At 39.6% G+C, this 16,051-nt stretch overlaps 1 protein-coding gene and 1 long non-coding RNA gene across 2 annotated transcripts in view; both read right to left on the bottom strand.

Moving 5' to 3' along the window:
* Window positions 1–16,051, bottom strand: part of ST6GALNAC5 (ST6 N-acetylgalactosaminide alpha-2,6-sialyltransferase 5) — a 155,265-nt gene that overhangs the window by 98,472 nt on the left and 40,742 nt on the right. The gene's annotated exons all lie outside the window — the stretch shown is intronic.
* Window positions 11,072–13,737, bottom strand: LOC145721297 (uncharacterized). Its single transcript, XR_014144923.1, has 2 exons — window positions 12,794–13,737; window positions 11,072–12,337 (listed from the first exon to the last, which is right to left on the bottom strand). It is a non-coding gene; the product is annotated as an uncharacterized LOC145721297 (long non-coding RNA).

The following is a 16,051-nucleotide window of genomic DNA, read 5'->3' as shown; positions in this document are numbered from 1 at the left end:
TTAAAACAAGAGAAATTTATTCTCTCACAGTTCTGGAGACTAGAAGCCTGAAATCAAGTTGTCAGCAGGGCAGCACTTCCTCCAAAGACTCTGAAGAGAGGGTCATTTCTTGCTTCTTCCAGCTTCGGGTGGCTCTGGAATTCCTAGGACGCTTGAAATTGGATGTGGGGCTCACCCACGTCACCCAGAATGATCTCATCTCAAGATCCTTAATTACATCTACAATGACCCCTTTTCCAAAGAAAGTCACATTGACAGGTTCCACGGATTAGGAAGTGGACATGTCTTTTTGGGAGCCACTATTCAATCGGCTACAGAGAGTGAGGACAGCAACCAGTTCTCTTAATTCAATGTGTGGGGTTCAAGCAGAACTCTGTGCATCCCCTCACAGGAAAAGTCAATGAAGACAGAGCCTATTATGGTGGCAGTCATGTGAACTCCTCAGCATAGGAAATTATGGGATACAAAGATAAATCCAGGTCCATTTTAGAAGAAGCTGCCTACTAACGTGCCTGAGTGTTGTGTGTTCTGTGTTCAGTGCCAACAGCCGAGCACAGAGCTGGCTATTTAAGAATGAACAAAGGTAGTATTAAGAGGCCCGTGTGATGACAAAATGTCTAACCCACAGAGTTGTCATTCCTGACATTTGGTCACCACAGCCACATCTTCCATATTTTGTCTCCAACTGCTACTTAACTAGAGTGGTGTCCAGTAAAGCCAATTTTTATTTAATACCCACAATTAAAATGCTAATTTTTGTGAGACTCCAAACAGAAGTTTTCAACGAATCCATACAAGCACAACCACGCCACAGCCGTCCAGTGATGGCTGACCAGAGATGATTGCCAGTCTTACAATTGTTGGGTTTGGGCTTTATTTTCATTATGAGCCCACATAGGTGGCAGAAAGGTGAGGAGCGAGGAAAAGGCAAAATCGCTGCGCTCCAAATCTTGTAACTTAGTTTGGCACCAAAGGGCAAGATGTTTGCAGTCTGCCCTGTTGGGTGGATATTACTCATCCTCATTGTTGGATAGGAGATGAAGCAGTGAGAAGAGGCAGTTGTGGGGTACAGCAGACCTTTACCAGCTGGGGCAAAAGAGCAGATTTTAGTTCCCAGTTTACTACTCACTGTGAGACTTGGGCAAGTTATTTTACTTCTCCAGACCCCAAGTTCCATCATCCCGAGGAAGCCAGATTACATCATTCCTAAGGTCCTTTCCATTTCATACATGCTTGAAATAGCCTGTCATAAAGATGCAGACTAGTGTGTGTGTTCATAGGTGTGGGTGAGCTAACATTTATTAATTATTTGATAACGTATAAGAACCACACTTGTGCTCCATTAAGTTAGTCTTATTTACTTACGAAGGCCTCAGGGCCCAATAATCATATAATACTAACAACAACTAGCATTTACTGAGCATTTATTTCAGGCCAGGTATGATACTAATGTGTCTGACCCATTACCCAAACTCAGAAGTCTGTCCTCTCTAACATCTGGTCACTGTAGCCACATCCTCTGTATCTTGACTCCAACTGTTACTTAAACTAAACTGTGTCCAGGAATGATAGTTTTAATTTAATACTCATAATTAAAATGCTAATTTTGTTAAATGCCTCAAATGCAAGTCTTTAGTGAAACTATACATGCATAACTAAGCCATAACGACCCAGTGAAGCCAGCCTAGGGGTTGGTCTTAATATGTCTGAGTTTTACATAGATTTGCATATAAATAATTAAAGACTCATCACAGCTACCCTATGAGGGCGGTACTCTGATTATTCTCATTTTCCAGGTAGGATATTAAGGCCTGGAGAGGTTAATTAACTTATCCAAAGTCATTCAACTAGTAGGTGACAGTCATGACTCCAATCCTGGCATCTTATATTTACTGTAAGTTCCATGAAGGTAGCCACCCTATCTGTCTTGTCTGCTTATCTCTTTGGTGCCTAGCACAGTGCCTGGCACAGAGCAGGTGATCAGTAAATACCTGTGGGATGAATGTCTAATTCATATCCCCACTCTTAACCACTGTGCTGTATACACCACAAAATCAACCCTCCCTGTGATCGTGTAAGTGGTACCAAGGGAGGCCCCACCGGCGCACGTAAGTAGATTAGCATCATTCCTTCTATCTTCGGTCCTGGAAAACCAACTGAAGCCAGTGCACCTTTTGTCGACCTTCTGCACAAAGGATGATGGAGTTATGGGGTATGTGTCAGGGATGCTAAGATGGGTAAGGCTGTTTCCCTTGGCCTTTGTTCTGAAAATGACATTCTCATCGACAGTGGGTCCTGATTTCGCCACGGAAAAACTGCCTGGCTGATCAGTTTGTGTGAGTGACCACCTCTTGTGAGAGCTATGATTAGTTTTCATCATGCCTCTACCTTTTGACCACAAATAAAGTTGTTTCGCTTTTCTATCACCAGAACTGGCTCCTTGTTAATGTGTTTCCAGCCCTAACAGAAGAGAAATGAGAAGGGAGATGGTGTGAGTGTCCCAACGGCACCCAACCCGCTAACACTAATGTGGAGCAGGGCAGTCCATCCCATTGGAGGTGACAGAGTGTCCTGAGACAGCATGGATGCTGCAGCTGAAGCCCTAAGCGCTGGGCGTGCAGCTACCTCCAGAACACTGGGGTGCGAAGGAGGCCTCCTGGAAAGGTTTACTGCAAATTGAAAACATTCAGCTCCGTGGAATCCAAGAGGGTTGATTGTTTAGTAAATATTTCATCGAGAACATTAGCTGTGGAATTTAGATGCTTAAGTAAAGCAGATAATTAAATGTAAATAATTAAAAATTAATAATGTTTGAAATGTTAAGCATAATGAGACAGGCGATATTTCAGCAATAAAGGGGGGTCCACTCATCCTGAATATCTGCTAAGCACCTTCAGGGCTGTCACAGAGGACGCGGTCTGCGTAGAGTCCTCATTGTTCCACTGCCAGTGGATGTCTTCTCTGGTAGATACCACCACAGCTCAGGTATCTTTACAAAGGAACTACACAGAGCAGTTGTGCGGGGAGGGGCGGTGAGGAGGGGGGCAGGGGAGAATCTGTAAATATATTGCCAGAAATCACACGTCCAGTCAAGGAGCTCGAAATGAAGCCAAGATGAGTGCATGCTTGTCTAGTGAACCACGTAATGGAACAGAGGTCTGGAGAGTTGCTCCCCTGAGTCTTGCTCTTGCGCTCTCATCTTCAAATATTTCCCTTTCCCTCCCCAGCAGCTACTTCTCCTCAGTCTGAAAATATCATCATCAAGAGTTGCTATTCGTACCAAGAGAATTCTCTCAACGTGTCCTCCTGTAAACATAGTGCTCCTCTCTCCTTTCTTTCCTTATCAGACCTTTCGAGAGAGTAGATGACATTCCCTCCCTCCATCCTTCTCCACAGTCCCCTTTCCCTGGTGTGGCAGCCTGACTGCCCCTACCACACTACACAAACACTGACTGCTCTTAGAGTTACCATTGCTATACTACTCGATCCATCCAAGGATCTCTTAGGACCTCCCCACAGCATCTTATAATCGTGACTACTTTTCTGAAATCCTCTCCTCCTCTGGTTTTAGACCCAACATTTTCTCCTGATGTTCCATCTACCTCTTTTAGTTCCTGGCCTGCCCTGAAATGGGAGCTTTACCCCTAAGTTCTTTTCTTCTCAACAAAAGGGCCTGGAAATAAAAAATGCTCAGGCTCATTGGCTCAGTCGCTTGAGCGGCCAACTCTTGACTTTGGCTCAGGTCATGATCTTGGGGTCCTGGGATTGAGCTCTGAGCAGGGCTCCACACTCAGTGGGGAATCTGCTTGGGGATTCTCTCTCCCTCTGCCCCTCCCCCCACTTACGCGCCTGCGTGTGTGCGCTCCCTCTCTCTCTCTCAAATGAATAAATAAATCTTTTAAAAAATGTAGCAGAGACAAGGAAGGAAATATAAATGCATGAAATGGATGGGAGATGAAGGGGTATAAGGCAATAGGGAGTGGTGGAGCCTGTGGGAAATGGATACTGAATACCTTAGTCCTAAAGGCATTCAAATTGGAGTACAGTCAGTTTTGATCTCTCCAGGGGCCTTTTACTGAGAGCAATGAATTATACACATAAATATTATTGGTCATATAGGGTCAAAGGAAAACAAAAGCCTGTTTCTTTTATGTGCTCCTCTGGTAATGGGGACTGACATTAGTATCAGGTACAGGTTCATGGTGGTTTTATATTGGTTTTTCTCATCATCTTACCAATAACAGCTGAGCACAATGTGTGGTTATTAGCTGAACACATTCATTCCCTGTTCTTCCTTTAAGTTTGCCTGCACTCTGTCTTAGAAATGCTTATTGGGTGTTTACCTTAATTAGTGCATTTGCTCTTTCTTCTACAACTCAGCAGCCTCAACTCTTCCTTACACTATCTGGCATCAAACGATCCATCATTTTCTTTTTAAAAAATTTATTGGGAATTTAACATGGTTTTAAACCATGAATGGAAAATGTCTGCACATCATATAGCTGAGCAGGGGTTAATATCCCATATGTAAGGAACTCATACAATCCAATAACCAAAAAACAAACAACCCAATTAAAAAATGAGCAGAGGAACTGAATAAACATTTTTCCAAAGAAGACCTACAGATGACCAACAGCTACATGAAAAGGTGCTCAACATCACTAATCATCAGGGAAATGCAAAACAAAACCACAAGATGTCACCTCATACCTGTTGGAATGGCTTTCATCAAAAAGACAAGACACAGCAAGTGTTGGTGAAGATGTGGAGGGAAGGGTATCCTTGGTGCACTGTTGCTGAGAATGCAAACTGGTACAGCCACTATGGAAATCAGTATGGAGATTCCTCAAAAAATTAAAAATAGAACTACCATATGACCCAGCAATCCTACTTCTGAGTATATTGCCAAAAGAAATAAAAACAAGATATCAAAGAGATATCTGTATTCCCATGTTCAATGTAATATTTTTCACAATAGCCAAGTTATTTAAGTGTTCATCAACAGATAAGAAGGAAATTCTGCTATTTGTGACAACGGGGACCTTGAAGGCATTATTAAGTGAAAGAAACCAGAGAAACATAAATATTGCATGGTATCACTAATATATAAAATCTTTAAAAAAAGAAGTCAAACTCAGAAACAGAGGTAGAAAAGTGATTGCACCAGAGTGGGAGAGTGTTGGGGAAATAGGGAGAGGTTGGTAAGAGGGTATAAACTTTCATCTATAAGATCAGTAAGGTTTACAATAAAGTAAAACATAGTGACTATAGTTAATAACACTTTATTATATATTTGAAATTTGCTAAGAGAGTAGAACTTAAATGTTCTCTCTCCCACACACAATTGTGAATTTAACATGATTTTTAACTGTGCTGGTAATTTTTGAGATTTTTGTTGTTTTTATTAATGTTCTGGTTATTAACTTCTGGGTTTTGAGTTCTCTGCCTTATCTTTATTTCCCCCATAAGTCCCATTATTTTCTAGTGTTTGATTTGTAAAATTTCGTTTTTTCAGAAAAGCTTGCATTATCAAACATCAAAAACAACAATCAAAAAGAAATGACAAGCAAAAACCAAAAACCACCCTCAAGGCCAACTTAGGACTTCTGTTGTGATCTTATCTTTCCTTTTGGCTTTGATTAACCACTCCAATGGAGACGTATATTCTCCAGCCCAGACCATTCCCTGAAGAGGTAGGTGATATTAATTATCTACCAAAAATCTCAACATGGCATCTTCAATGAATGTATCCCAAATAAGCCTTTTATTTTATATCTCCCCTTTCTATCCTACCAACATGCCCCTCCCCCACCCCGGCACAGGCTCTGCTTCTCCTTTTCCTGTCCCAATTTGGATTGTGACCTCTGAGTCCATTTTTAGTCTTTATTCTCTCTGACCTTCTACCTTCAGTGGGTAGCAAAGTCCTATTGATTCTCACTCTGAAATAGCTTTACATCTGACTGTTCTGTATCTAATTCTGCTGTCACTCCCTCATTGAGGCCCTCATCTTTGGCCTAAAGAAATCCACCAATGTTGAATTGTTTCTCTGACTCCATCCCTTCTTTCCACACTGACATGTGACACAGACTGAGGGATAGACAGTAAGGGGAACTGATGAGAGATGAAATAGGCTGTTAACCTTCCATTCTGGTCAGAATCAGCCTTAGCCCTTCATGGGCCTTACTTGAAGGGAATGAATCATGTGGATAACTGTTACTGTTCATGTAAATCAGAGGAGAAAAAAAATCAGATGATCCTGAGAACCATCTAAATTTATTCTATCTGTTGGCTGTCAATAAGGGATGAGGCTGATTTTCTAAGTATCTGGCACTTAGAAGGTGGTTGAGAGGTATTTGTTGAATGAAGGTTGGAACACTGGTTGGGGTCTTAGGAATTTGAGAACTGCTTGCCTTTTTCTCCTATGCCACTCAGATTTATTCTGTCTTAAAATCCTTCCATCAATAAAGACAAAGGAGAAGCTAGTTGGTGTTCAGTCCGAGGATGTATATTCTCCTTCCTGGAAGAATACACACTGGATTGAATTTGGGGGATTTCCTATTTCTTGGGGATGCCTGGGAACTGATGATGGAATATGGGAATGACCTTGAAAACAAGGGGACAATTTCCTGTCTAGTCTTGTGTCTTCTACTCACACCTCTGTTTCTAATCAAAGGAAGCTCTCTGAGTCTGAATGTGTTCAAGTGTTAGTTCATCGTGTTTAATAAAAAGTTCGAAATTATTTTGTATATTTATTTATTTATATTTTTCTACTTCTATGATTTTTAAATTTCTATTTAAAATGGTTATCTAGAATCAATTTCTCTATTTCAGATTCATTCGGTAACTTCCAATCACCTGACTGATTATGAATAAGTTACTTAAATGGCATTTAAGGCTCTTCATAATAGGACCCTACCTACCTGTCCCTCTTCAGCCTTGAATTCACTTGGGTAAGACTGGCTATAGCCTGCTCTGCCCTATGTTGCTTTCTGAACGTACCCAATTTATACGCTTTTCCTACTTTGGCTTAGTTTTTTTTCTGCGATCTAGAATATCTTCACCTTTGGCTTCTCCCATTATCCTTCTTAGCCTAGATTAATTATTTCCTCTTTCATGAAGACCTTCCTGATTCCCTTTCCTTTTTTCCCCCTTCCTCCCTTTACAACTGGGTAAGAGGCTTCTTTCTTCAAAATCCTAAATTACATAGGAATTCAAACAATAATTATATCAATAAGGTATACTACACGGACCTTCCAATACCTCGTTTATTGTCTCTTTTTAGACTATACTTCTTTGTTATTTTAATTTATCTGTGCTAATTTCTCGACACTAGCTATGTCTTAATTCTGCATCTAACAAGACAACCAAATGGCATCTTTAATTCTTGGACATGATTCCCTGTCTCCTTTGCCAGTTCCTCTTCTACAGAACCATTATATTATTATATTATATATAATATATATATTATTTATATTATATTATATATATATAATATATATATATAATCTTTCCAGTTTCATCCTGAATTCTTCTGGTTTCATGTGTTTCTTATGTTGTCTATTTCCATGGCTTTAAATAATATTTGCTTGCTTACAACTTCCAAATGTGCATCTTCATTTTAAGTTTTTCATAAGAGCTAACTCAGATATCTAAGACTCAACATGTACAACTGAATTCTTGAACTTTCTAAACCTAGAAAGGAAGAGAAGAAAAAAGAGGAAAATAACTTCTATTAAAAAGGGGGAGAATTTTCCAGTGGTCATAGAATCACACATGCCTTTTTTTTTTTTTTTTAAGATTTTATTTATTTATTTGACAGAGAGAGACACAGCAAGAGAGGGAACACAAGCAGGGGGCGTGGGAGAGGGAGAAGCAGGCCTCCCGCCGAGCAGGGAGCCCAACGTGGGGCTCGATCCCAGGACCCTGGGATCATGACCTGAGCTGAAAGCAGATGCTTAACAACTGAGCCACCCAGGGGCCCCAGAATCACACATTCCTAAAAGGACCTTGGAATCATCTAGTCCATGTCCTCATTTGTGGTGAAAACCACATCTTCTGGTACAAAATCCAATGTTCTTTCCACTACATCACCAAATAACCTCTGCTATGGGCCTGAGAAAAATCTTCAGTATGTTTAATTCATTATCGGGAATGCAACAATTAATGCAATTCAAAAGCTAAGTGATTATAAAATTGAAAATAAATCTCCCAGATTTACTCCCATTTGGGCAACCTCACAAACACTATTTAACTACCGTATAATAATGTTCTCTAAATTAAGGGTTGACGCCCACAAAGGGAACTACTCCATAGAAAGGATTCCTTCCTCTCAAATTCCAATAATACATGCACAAAATGTCTCAAGAAAGAACATCCTTCAATGAAAATTGCTAGTGAACTTTTCTCCAAGGGGAAAGGCTCATTAACAAGAAGAAAAATGCCATTATTTTTGGTGTATATCTTTTCCTTACTGTATTTTAAGGTATGAACAACCAAATAAACTACAAGTTTGGTTCTTTAAGAAAAGATCTGTTGCTTCAAATAAAAGACAATAAATCAGACATTTGCTTTAAAGAGCTGTGTACCAAAAAATAGACTGATAGATGGGGACACTATTTATAGTACATATGACAAAGACATAATATCTTAATTATATAATGAACTTCAAATGTGAAAATACTAAGACCCCGAGAAAACAGTCAAAGAACAACTTATAAAAAAATACAGTGAGCAAACAAATATGTAAAAATTTTTCAACCCAACTAGAGGTGGGCTGTCTCTTATTTTTCTTTTGAAAAATTAAGAAAGTTTTTTATCTCCACAGAAGATAATCTTTCTGTTACACTAGAGAAGAGTTCCATGTGCTTGTTGGAAAGTCAGACAGGAACCACCAATTCCTGGTTCTTTCTGAAACCATGCCCAATAGGGTTGATGAGGTTAAGACTAGCAGAAAATTTAAAGCTTGCTTTTCAGAGAACTGTTTCTCTTTGTCTATCGCTTCTTTTCAGATCCCACTAACAAATGCACTACCTGTCTCTGCAGAAGCCTGGACTCAGGGTCAACTGATATGGGTCCAGCCTATGAACAAGCAAGGCCCTGCATTCCTTAGCCTGAATGGTCTTAGACCACAGAATAACCCTAGACTACCTACTGGCCAACCAAGAACTAGCCAGCCTAAGCCAGTTTAAACCATCTTGAGTGGACACCTGGGTGGCTCAGTTGGTTAAGCGTCTGCCTTTGGCTCAGGTCATGATCCCGGAGTCCTGGGATCAAGTCCCACTTAAGGTTCCCTGCTCAGCGAGGAGTCTGCTTCTCCTGCTCCTCCCCCTGCTTTTGCTCTCTCTCCCTCTTTCTGTCAAATAAATGAATAAAATCTTAAAAAAAACAAAAACTAAAAAACCCCAGCTTGAGCTTGGCCACCAAGTCAATGACTATGCAGATGAGCCAAAAAAAATTGTTCAACAGTTACCTCTGCCTCATTATAATGTTAAAGTCTCCATCTTAGGAAGAGCACAAGCTTCTTTAACATAACCTTCGAAGCCTGTCTAGGCGCAACCTCATGCCCGCCTTTACATGTGATGACAAAGCTCCCCTTTCTAAACATTCATCCTAAACCCCAAATAAAAAGAACTTGCTCACCCCTCCTCAGGGAGTCACGGCTTTGGAAATTACTCCCCGTGATTATCTTATTTGCTACAATTAAAGATTACTTAGTGCCACAACTCCACCTGGGGTAATCTCTAGTGGTAATTCACCAAGGGGAGGAGTCACATTAGTCTGGTTATGTTTCCTGTACCAACAAATGACCACTCAGAATCTCAACTAGGTCTGGTGAGAAATTGGTATAATACTTCAACAAGATATCCTCAATTATACCTTAGATGTTCTACAGGGTCTAGCACAGAATCTATACCTAGTAAGTATAAGCTCATGAGAGTAGAACTTAATTTTGTTCACAGCTGTATTCCTAGGATCTAGAAAGCTCATGCGAGTAGTGCTTAATTTTGTTCATGGCTATATTTCTAGGGTCTGAACTTTTCAGGTATTTAATAATAATAATAATTCTTGAATGAAATTGCATCAAAATGATTTGAATTACCACCTTGCTATAGGTCTTTTATACAAATCCCAAATGTTTTGCTATAAAATGCTAAGGCCAAAGGTCTTTAGTTTTGTGCTAACTTTACAATTCCATTTTTTTTGACATCTGGGCAATTTCCCCTTTCCAAAAAACAAAACAAAACAAAAAAAGAATTAACTAAGGAATTTTAATCATAATAACCAACTAATAGAACACCAATTTTATTCCCAAATTATTACCATTACTTCTAGTTATTTAGCACTTCACAGCATAATTAACTTGCCAACCTATACCTTTATATATACATATTTATTCAATTCACCACAAGTATATAATGCCACACTCACTGAATATATTGCCACTAGTGATGATTTGTGCCTAAATAATAACTTCTGAATAGAGCTCACTGTTTTATGGGTCTTTGGTGGGATTTTTAAAAAACGAATTCTGCACAACAGAGGACGTTAAAAAAAAAACCCATAATCTGATTTTTCCCCTATCCGGTCATTGTATTAGTTTCCTTTTATTAATCTAAACAATAAAATCACTTTGACATACCATTGCTATTTGTTATTTATTTCCCACGTATTTCCAAAAAATGATTTAGAGTAGTTCATTTTAACATGCTGTTAGTGTCTTCAATATTTGGCTCCCTGGAAGCAGCTATAAAATTGAATATATACAGCTTGCTCAGGATAACATCCTATAGAACCAATTTTTCCCATGACCAATAAATAAAAGCGTTTATTACACACGTACATACTTATGACGCTGAAGTAATTTCTATTAAATCAGCAATTAAGCGGAGTAAAATCTGATGAAACAATCAATAGTAGCATAAAATGAAAGTAATTATAGTCTAATTTGTGGATACTGTATACAGCCTTAAAAATATTAAGTACAGATTCATGATACGATTGATTAGCTCCAAATTTCCAAATTTTGACTGAAGACTCCACAGAAGCTTTCAAAGGGGGCTGTCTTTCTTGCTTTCTTTCTTTTTTTTTTCCCCCTTCAGCATTGCTTCAGAAGAACTGACTAGCAAAGGCTTCCCTTTTAGCCAGTTAATAACTACCAAAATATTCACAGTATTCCCTGGGCTTTCTCCACCTCTCACATCGTCAGGTTTTAACATGCAGGCCTTATTCTCAACCCAATTACCTGGATATGAGGCAGGAACTTTGCAGCTGTCACAAAACACCTACACCATTTTAGAAAGGCATTGCTATCAATAACCAAAACGGGGATTTTATCGCAGACAATATGTGAAATTGCACCTCACTGACAAAACCATTGCAGACCCCGGGTGATAATATTATTTATAGTAATTGCCATATGTCTTACATCAAATGCAACTCCAGTTTTATTATCTTTCAGGTTTTCTAGAAGGAGATAGGAGGGAGCTGTCATAGTTAGAAATTTTGTCCTCTATTCCACTGCCAGCTCCCCTCGGAAATCCAGGCTTTCTATTCCACTAAAGGAAATACAATTATAACTCCATTTGCATCGAGAACAGGAGAAGCCCTGGGTTAATTACAGGTAAGGTTCTATTTACATTCCCCGGGGCTAGCCGCAGCCAGATTCCGTTTCTCAGGTGGAAAAAAAGCTGCCAGAGTTTGAGCTAAATCCACATTTTTTATTCCACTCTTGCAATTCCTTGTGGCCGAAGGGAGCCTGTCAGTCAAAGATCTTTCCAATGTAACCTCAGAAACCTCCATTTTTCCAGAGTCTGAATGTAGTTAAAGTAAGTCCAGAACCCAAAGCCTAAGCAAAAGAAAAGAAAGATGGAGGTCTGAGGCCATCCATGTGAAGATCAGAGAGAGAGAGAGTGGCAATGTGTGTGTCATTAACATTATATAATCAGCTGTTTAAAAATGTAAGACAAAGGATTAGTAACAGGTGAGAGCCTCAACACCAATATACTAACAGGACTATTTATTTACAAAAGACTGGACAACTAAAAAATAATTTTTCTCATCTGTAAGGCTTTTCTGGCTTTCAGGCATTTCTTTTTTTTTTTTTTTCTTTTTGGCTGAAGAAAGGATGGACAGCTGATGTCAGAGCCGGGTCTCTGGGTTCCTCTCCTCTGGTTTAGATTAAGCTTTCCAAAAATATATATACGGCAGGTCTTACACCACTTCCGTTCTTGCCAAGGTAATTGCAGATTGTTGAGCTGTCTGGTTGCAATCTGATAATCTTCCGAATTCTGCATATTCTGTATGTCTAAAGCCAGCCTCTTCCCAGTCATTATCATATCTACAATATATAACAGATATCACATCTCTGTTATTTTGCTCATACTCACCACTTATCACTATCGGCTAAATCTTTTTTAAACATATTTGTTCAGTTGTTTATTTTCAGCTTCACTCTCCCTCTTCTCCCCCCATCACATGCACATAAGAATGTTAGCTCCCTGAAAGCAGGAGGTCCTTATTTGGAGCCTAGACAGCACCAGACACAGAGCAGTACGTACTCATTAGGTTAAATGAAAGAATAAACTGCTATAATAATTTTAGATGATCTGAATGTTCACTCCGGTAGTAGCTACTGCCAGAGTTCTATCTATTCATAGATGATGTAGATATGGAGGATGCATTCTTTATAGACCATTTCTCCAGGAGCAAAAATTTAAGATTCCATTTAAGAAATGAAATGGAAAACAATTCCAGCTTTATGGTTTTAGATTCTCCTGAAGAAAAAGCAAGTTACCTCTGAAGAGTTGTAATGCATGCATACACTGTTTCCAGAAGAACCAGCCAGAGAGAAAAATGAGGGATGATTCTGATCTTGTTTCACTCAAATCCGATGAAGAAAGAGGTGGGGACTGAAAACAGTGCTGACGGGAAGAAGAAAAAGTATTACCCCTTCTAGTGAGGAAGGTGTGCATGTCACCTCACTATAAGGAGTATGTCCTACAAGTAGAATTCCTTACTTTCAACCTGAAAACCTACATTTTTCTTTTGTTATGCTAAATTAAAACAAAAACAAAACAAAACAAAACAAAAGCCTAGTTTGTCAGTCAAGAGGTGTGAGAATAATTCATATGAGTGCAAGAGGGATGGCCTTGGTAACAGCCTTGGAAGCTGGGCTATGAGGTTATTTCCCAAGTTCAGGTTTCTCATGTTAATGGACAAACCAAAATGCATTCACCTTCAACTCCAAGGGAGATTTCATAGTGGGACAGCTTTCAGCTTTGGTGAGAGTCTTAACGCCTCTTAGAAACTCCGCTCTACTCAGCAAGACTCTCATTCCCATCAGTGGTTGTACCCATTTAGCCCCTACTCAGCCCTGCTCACTTCCTCAAGGCAGGTGGGAAAACGAAAGTCATATAAATTCCCTGACTTCTCATGTCCACACCTCTGGATGTCTTTAATTCCACATGCAGGCTCATTTCTTTCCTCCTAGTCTGAAAGAAAGGTGTTCTTCACCCATCTGAGGCTGATTCTTTATGCTGTCCACACCACCCGTTACCTCTCACCAAATCCCGGACCTCATTTGTACAGTAACCCCCTTCCTTTTCCACACTGACAAGCTCTCTTTTAGTAACTCTTCATGGTAACAATCATGAAAGTCTCTTCTGTCTTAAGAAAACCCTTTGATTCAACCTTCCCCTTTAGCTATTACCTAAGTAAATATTTACCTCTACTTCTCATTCCCAACTTCCATTCCATCTCACTAAGATCAACAATCACTTCCTAATTCCTAAACCCAATTAACCCGGGTTTCATTATCCTTTTTTTTTTTTGGTACGCTCTTTATCTTGAAACTCTTGGCATCCCTGACAAAACTCTCTCTTAAATTTCTTTTTACCTTTCTGACTTGGTTTCCCTTTTGCCGATTCTTCTGTATGCCCCTTAAATATTGTTTCTTTCCTGAGCCTTGTCCATAGTCTTACCTTCTACGGATGATCAAGTGACTTAATCCATTTTAATAGATCTAATTACCATCTGGAAGATGCTAAGGATTTGAACGAAATATCTGGTCCAGGGGCGCCTGGGTGGCTCAGTCGGTTAAGCATCTGCCTTGCACTCAAGTCATGATCCCAGGGTCCTGGGATTGAGTCCCACATCGGGCTCTGTGCTCAGCGGGGAGTCTGCTTCTCCCTTTCCCTCTGCCTCCTCCTCCCTGCTCTTGCTCTCTCCCTCTTTTTCTCTCTCTCAAAATAAATAAATAAAATCTAAAAAAAATATCTGGTCCATATCTCTCTTTGGAGTCCTAGATATGTGTCTGATACATTCTGAACTGCAGAATCATGTCAAACCAAACTGTGGGAAACTGAATTATCATTTACCAACCAAAAGTCTATTACCTGTAAACTTTAAAATGCTATAAAATATTATAAATATAACTGATTTATTATTAAATATACACCTAAATCCCTCAGCCAGGCTTGAGAAGATGGAAGATCAAAGAAAAGGAACAATGAATTCCAATAATTTCAGTGCACATATCTTACTTTACTTAAAATATGCTTAATGGTTACAATTTGGATAAGTCAAAGTACCAGTGTGTTAGTTAACTATTGCTGACTAACAATATTAGTACAAATTAGCAGCTTAAAGTAACATATTTCTTGCCCACTTTTCAGGGGTCGGGAGTCTGGGCATGACTTTGCTGGATCTTCTGTTTAGGGTCACAAGACTGCGGTCAAGGTGTTGGCAGGGATATGGCTTCTTCCGAGGCTTGACTGGGAGAGGATACAGTTTTAAATTCAATCTGGCTGTTGGCAGAATTTAGTGCTTTTGTAGTTTCTTGCTGGCTGTTAGCAGAGGCTGCTCTCAGCTTCTAGAAGCTTTCAGCAGTTTCTTTCTATGTGGAATCCCTCAACAGGAACACTTATTTCCTCAAAGCCATCAAGGGAAAGAGAAACTTCAGTAAGATAGGAGAGACTATCTTATGTCATGTTATCACACACATAAAATCATAAACATCCCTTCACTTTTGCCTTGTTACATTGGTTAGAAGCAAGGCAGGAAACATGGGAGCCACTCTAGACCCTCTCTGCCACGATCAATATATATTTTTTCCTTTATATTTAGGTTTCATGAATACCTTAATTTTTGACTGACTTCCCAGTGTCTCCTCTGCAGTTAGTTAACAAGTACACAGAGATTAAAGAGTGGCTGCCAACAACGCTCTTTAGTGGGTCTGTTTTGCAAAGAATCTCTTCTCTAACTTAGAAGCTTGGATTTTCATATTTTAGACTTCTTTCTAAGAACCCACACAAAGTAACAGGGGCCTGCATTTATGTGAAAAGAAAAATCTTGTAGATTTGCCATTCACTTCAGCATCTTTTTCCCAAATAGCTTGCTGGAGAGAAACGTAATTAATTCCTTTTGAATTTTACTCATTTCCCTCCATCTGTTCTGGGTGAAGAGGAGGGTGGGGAGAAGGGACTTGAGCTAATAAACTATCAAAATGTTCCCCATGTCAGTCTACAATCACTATTCCTACCCTAGAAAACGATGGGTTATTTACGGGCGCCTGGGTGGCTCAGATGGTTAAGCGTCTGCCTTCGGCTCAGGTCATGATCCCAGCGTCCTGGGATCGAATCCTGCATCGGGCTCCCTGCTCCTTGGGAGCCTGCTTCTCCCTCTGCCTCTCTCTCTCTCTCTGTCTCTCATGAATAAATAAATAAAATCTTAAAAAAAAATTATTTCAACACATAATACGAAATTATTAATGTGATACTTTACATTCTTTTTTCGATACTCCATCTTCAAAGTCTGGTGTGTATTTTATGGTTTTCGTACATTTGAATTCAGACTAGTACACCGCATGTGCTCACGGCCACACTGGCAAGTGGCTACGACAGTGGATTACGCAGCTCTGTGTTTCTCTGGTATACTATGCTGCCAGTAGCAAAGTCCCAGATGCAGTTTTTTAATTTACTTTTTTAATATGAGGGGATACTTGATTTGTTTATCCAACCTGAACCTGAAAAACACATGAATTGGACAAAGAAGA

The sequence above is a fragment of the Leptonychotes weddellii genome, chromosome 4 (genome assembly GCF_054177405.1).
Source record: "Leptonychotes weddellii isolate Sample4059 chromosome 4, ASM5417740v2, whole genome shotgun sequence".
Taxonomy (NCBI): Eukaryota; Metazoa; Chordata; class Mammalia; order Carnivora; family Phocidae; genus Leptonychotes; species Leptonychotes weddellii.
This window is presented reverse-complemented; position numbering and strand designations above follow the sequence as displayed.